The sequence below is a fragment of the Thermobia domestica genome, chromosome 12 (genome assembly GCF_964235325.1).
Source record: "Thermobia domestica chromosome 12, izTheDome1.hap1.1, whole genome shotgun sequence".
In the NCBI taxonomy this organism is placed as follows: domain Eukaryota; kingdom Metazoa; phylum Arthropoda; class Insecta; order Zygentoma; family Lepismatidae; genus Thermobia; species Thermobia domestica.
The window spans coordinates 1,198,682-1,204,543 of NC_137465.1; positions in this window are offsets into that span (position 1 = coordinate 1,198,682).

The following is a 5,862-nucleotide window of genomic DNA, read 5'->3' on the forward strand; positions in this document are numbered from 1 at the left end:
AAAAAGGGCTCAGTAAAGGTTTAGTTATATTTTATACAACTAATCAACCAATTCCAAATCTAATGGCTGGAGCCAAGGAAGTGTTATTTCAAAAGAAAAAGGATGAATTTTCGACGAAAAGCCAATCAAATACTTTACATTTCAAGTGACCTAAAATTAAAAAAAAGATCATAATTATCCTTCGAGTTCCCATCAACGATAGAACGGTCTAAAGAGTGATGGCAGATAGATAACAGCACCAATTTGAAAGTAGGGCTGTGCGATATTTCGATATATCGGTCGATCAATCGAAAGTTTAAATATTGAAATATCGATATTAAAATATTACTGTTGAATGTATCGATATTTCGATAACCGATATTTCAAGATTTTTTTACGATATTTTGATGTTGAATAAGTTTCGGTATTTCGAGATTTTTATGATTAATGTTTCCATCTTTTTCATATTTTGATAAATTGATCGAGTTCCGATATTTTACCTATATTGATTGTGGATATCGATATACAAATATCGCACAACTCTAATTGGAACGCTACTCGATGTAAAAGTATCGCAATGTAATACAAAAACGATTCAATTTATCACAGAACTGAAACTTTCTGTTCCATTTGGTACACTGGCTGCAGTGATAGGAGATGCTTTTGTTTTACTCTTTCATAACTTCCGATGAGTTCTATCCCTTCATACTTAAAACGAATAGGAGTAGCCTACTTTTGTTATTCTTTAGTACACTCATTTCAAAAATGAAAAGAAATACTTGTTTTACGTCTCACGGGTATGCCGGTTGGGCTAAAGGAGACGATGATAATAAGAAATGAATGAAATGGTAGAGTAAAGAAAGTGGGAGGAAACGGGAGAACCCCAAGAAAACCCATGAGCACGGTGTTTGTCCACCACAAAGTCCACACGGCGCGAGCTGGGATCGAACCAGGGATCCCAGGCACCGGAGGTCAACGCTTTACCACTGAGCCACTGCGCCTCCCTACACTCATTTCAAATTGAATACTCTATGACATCATCGTCTCCTAGTCCTATTCTCCGTAAAGCTCACAGAACGAACAAGGGACAGATTAAATAAAAGCTTGTGCGCATAAAATTTACTGGTGACGAGATTTCTCCACGCAGCGAGACGGAGCTTTAGTAACGTGGTACAGAGGAGATAGAGCTCTTCCAATAGGAACAGATACAATTTTAGAGACGAGACATAACTTCCACGACACTTTCAAAAACGTGATAGCTTCAAGTCTTATCTCCGAGCAACCCGAATACAAGTGAGTGGAGGTACAGCTTTGTCACAAAACGAGACAAAGATTTCAAGAATGAATATTTTCAGAGAATCGAGACAAGATGGGAAAGAACTTTTTAAGAACCAAGATGATATAAGAGAAGAAAACCTTGCTTCTTGTCTCGTCTCGTCTCGTCTCGTGGGAGATACTAATATATCTAAACTTATTTGATTACTTTTATATATCTAAACTGCTGAAGCTTCAAGAACCAATGCTATGGTTACTGCATTCAACTTAACTATACCTCCATCAGATATATTCCACCACATCTAACAGAATCCGTTTTACGTATCACCCTAATCCTCATACAATATTAACATTAATCCTATATTGGTTGATTGTATTATGGTTTCGTGTCTCTTTCAGCACCGAGGCTATATAAGCAGGCCCGTAGCCAGCCCAAAACTGTAGGGGGGACGGTAGAAGTTAGGAGATGTCGATCCAAACATATTCGAGTTCTTCACCACCATATTACATATTACACCATATTATAGTTCATTTGCAAGCCTACAGTGAAAATTTTGGGGGGCAGTAAGATTTAGGAGAAAATTTAAGACTGAGACCTACAACTTAACATGGAACCGCAACTACATGACCTCACACCGGGAATCGAACCTTGATCTGTCGAGCCGAAGACGTCCTCTAACTATATGGCCACGAGGGAGCTAATAATTCCATGTTTTACCAAGTATATCACACCATTAATAAATCCATTATTTATTGTCTTCTACACAAACGCCGAGTTTAAGGGAAACAGATTCCTTCACAGTGCAACCAACAAACCATCTTCCTCTATTATTTGGCGTTAATTAACACGCAGATACTAGTCAACCTCATGTACTTCACCCTTCAGGGTATATGGATAAAATCTCGCCGTCCGATATTTCGCTGGCTGAAGTCTCGCGTGGATGAAACCCTACCGCCGAAAACTTCGAAGAAAACCTCCTTGGGATTAAACTCACAGGCCAAAATATCGTTCTCGCCATAAGAGTTAGAATTCAATAATAATAATAATAATAATAATAATAATAATAATAATAATAATAATAATAATAATAATAATAATAATAATAATAATAATAATAAGAAGAAGAAGAAGAAGAAGAAGAAGAAGAAGAATTCATGCTTAATACACTAAAAGTGAAAAAAAATTACAGTTCAAAAAGGATGGATATATAATAGTAAAATCAACCCAAATTAGAAGACATTTTATCCATCGAATCTATGTTTATTAAATTATTTGGTAAGAGTGAACTGCGAATACAACCGAGGATTCAAAACTTTTGCCAAAAGTCTAGTATATCACGAAGTTACTTAAGTTAAAATACGAAAACACGGTATAAAAACTTCTGATTAAAAGTAAATGGAAACGTATCCCATCGTTTCAAGAAAGAAGTGGCAATTTGTATTCTTTTCTCTATATTCAAATCGACGTTATCTGTGTCATCAGCTGAAAACGAATGCACCATTTGAAATGAACTTTCTGTATAACTTAATATACACAGGCGGTAAAAGTGAGGAGGAACGCCGGGGACGCCGCTACCCCACTTCCAGATAATATCTATGACATTCCCCTGGAAAATTACAATTAGCAAAGATAGGCACGGGAGACGGCGTGATGTCATGCGTCCCACTAGATCCACTTTTAACCTTGATCTATACTGAGATATATTTTTAAACCGCAAAAAGGAGAGATTTCCTATGCTAAATATGTCTGAATCGAGAATAGTTCTTATCCTTATGGAGAGGTAAAATACCATGTCATTAACATGTTGCTCAGGTAGGGGGGAGAAGACGATCCGTGTCCATATCTGAGTGTGTCAGCGAAATAGGGGATCTGTCCCGAAATATTTATATTCTTTCGGAGACAAAAAAAATCTGTTAATATTATGGAAGTATCCGTTAGGGAAGGTTTAATTGTATATATTTGCATTTTTAGTGCATATACGTACATACAGCGAAAGTTAGAACGTTGTATACTGAAGAAATCGCTATGACGAAACTTCCTTCCGAAATTTTTCGACGATGAGCTTTTTGGCCACGCGAGATTGTGCGCCATTAAATTGCAGCAGTGAGGTTTTGTGCCCACCCACCCTTCATATCATGCACATCACTGTTGGAAACAGAGATCAATCGCTCACTAATCCCAAATGTATCTCCTGGAAAACAGCCACCGTCTTATTAAGTATACAACATTGACAATCTGTGTATTGTAATTGTTTCACTAGAAATACAACGAAAGTAAATTTTCAACTAGGAGAACAGTTTTTGAGCCACAACAGTCTGATAAGTGTGTTTTCTCCCCAACTATTCTGGGCAGAAGACCCTGCCCTCTAAAGTGCGGAACTCTTTACAGCATCCACTTTGAAGTGGATATATGTCAAAAATTATCAACATTTTATACTTGAAATGATAGAAATACCAAAACATAAGAATTTTTCATAAATGCAATTTCCGTTAACATTTTTATTTGTTTTCCTGCATAATCATAGTAACATTAAGGGTAAACTAGTAAGGCATTCATGAACTCTTACCAGAAACTTATGAAATTTTGATAATTATACGCCCATCAAATGCTGGGCAGTGGCCATCTTCAATCTTTTACCATTTTCGTCAATTGTGATGAATATTGAAACCGGAAGTTAGAGAGGGTAAACACTATTTCCTATCTTGGTATAGTGATAAGAAAGTGACATTTCTCTGTCCTTGAAATGCTGAATTGTATCAAAATAAAATATTTTATTTTAAAAATCTTTCTTTCTTATAAAAAAAATAAACAATAAACAATCTTATTAACAAAATAAGAAAATTTTGTATTTAAGCATGACTAAAAAGAAAAGCATGGTGAGCGTATAAATTCCTCAATTGTGAGGTAAATGAAGTAAGTGTACATGAAAGCGATTTCCATCCTTTTTCTCTTAATCAGGCATAAATAGATTTTTTAAAGTAATTTTCTTCTAAGTATCATCTTTTAACTTTTTCAGTATGATTTGTTTTGCTTACTAAATGTTATTTTAAATAAAACATCTTTAATTTTTAGTGTTTTATTTTAAAATTTGTTTAAAAAAATCGTAAAAATCTGAGATTTCTTTCGAGCTTATAAATATAAACCCCTATGTGTTAGACAATCCTGCTTTACTCAATATTAAAGCTGATTGCATATGAAAAAGGTGCATATTCATCTTTAAAATCAAACAAGAAAACTAACTTTAAAAATACAGAACTATATAACATTACCAATGAAGTATTGTATAGTCGCCTGAGTTACCTCGCTGCGCAAAATGTAATAAGTTTATGACGTCGGGTTAAAATAAGGTTGCATGATTTGAGAACACTGTCAGAAAATAAAAGCAGGTAAAAACTTTGCCCGCTTTCTTTCACCGTTTATAACAGTTGTAAAAAGTTTTCAATTCGACCGGTTTATGTATGAGCGGCTACGGAGAAGATAATAGTATGGGTCACTTCCGGTCAAATTGAGTTATAGTTGGAATGGGTTCGGATAGAACTACAGAACACTATGTACGTAGTTTGGGCATGTATCTGCTGATGACAGGGAAGTTTGTTTAGTATGTATCATTGCATGGGAATGTTGAACTTTCTTTCCTAGTCTACTCTAAAGTTAGAAAATGTCACTTACCATCGTCTTCTCCCGAGTCGTTAATACATAATACATTATATATATATATATATATATATATATATATATATATATATATATATATATATATATATATATAGAGAGAGAGAGAGAGAGAGAGAGAGAGAGAGAGAGAGAGAGGGGAGGGAGGGAGAGAGAGAGAGAATATTGTGAGAATGATCTCACACAGCTTGGACATAGAAAGAGAGATTCTGATGATTCTTCTTTTAAGAGTACACTTTCCCGGTTGCTCCATATAAATTTCATGAGATCGAAGTTAAACTATGAACCTCTCCAACGGCTGACAATATTAATGGCATAAATGTGTGTCTGATCACAGATAACTTTGACATAGGTGCATCAATTTTATTGGTTTATTTTTTGTCTAAAAGAGCATGCTTTCGTGGTCGTTTCATGTAAATTTAATCACGATCTGATGATAATCTTTGAAGCTAGACCACAAAAGTTTTCAATGACTGACAGTATCACCATTGTAATTAAGCAGCTTCATTGTGAGAGTTGATGCACAACTTCAACAGGTACCGATTGTGATTATTCTGTTTCTAGTTGTGAAGGGTAGGCCTATATTTTCTCGGAGGATCCAGATGAATTTTATTAGAATCTAGTGAGAGCCTTTGGAGCTAGACATGAAAATCCTCAACAGCTGAGTGTTAATAATGTGTGTATGTTCATGTATAATTCCGTAACACATAGACTGATTTACAAAAATGTGTTTGTTCACGCATGTTTTGTTGACTGATCCACCTTCTGTCCTACTTACACTACGTACCTTGTGTCCTCCTAGTTTTAGTTTAGGTATCTAACTGAACTGCTGAGGAAACGAAACAGTAAGAAAGATAACAGACTAAAAATAACCAATTTCTTTAAAAAATAATATTAACAGACTTCAACAAAAGCAATAATAATAATAATAATAA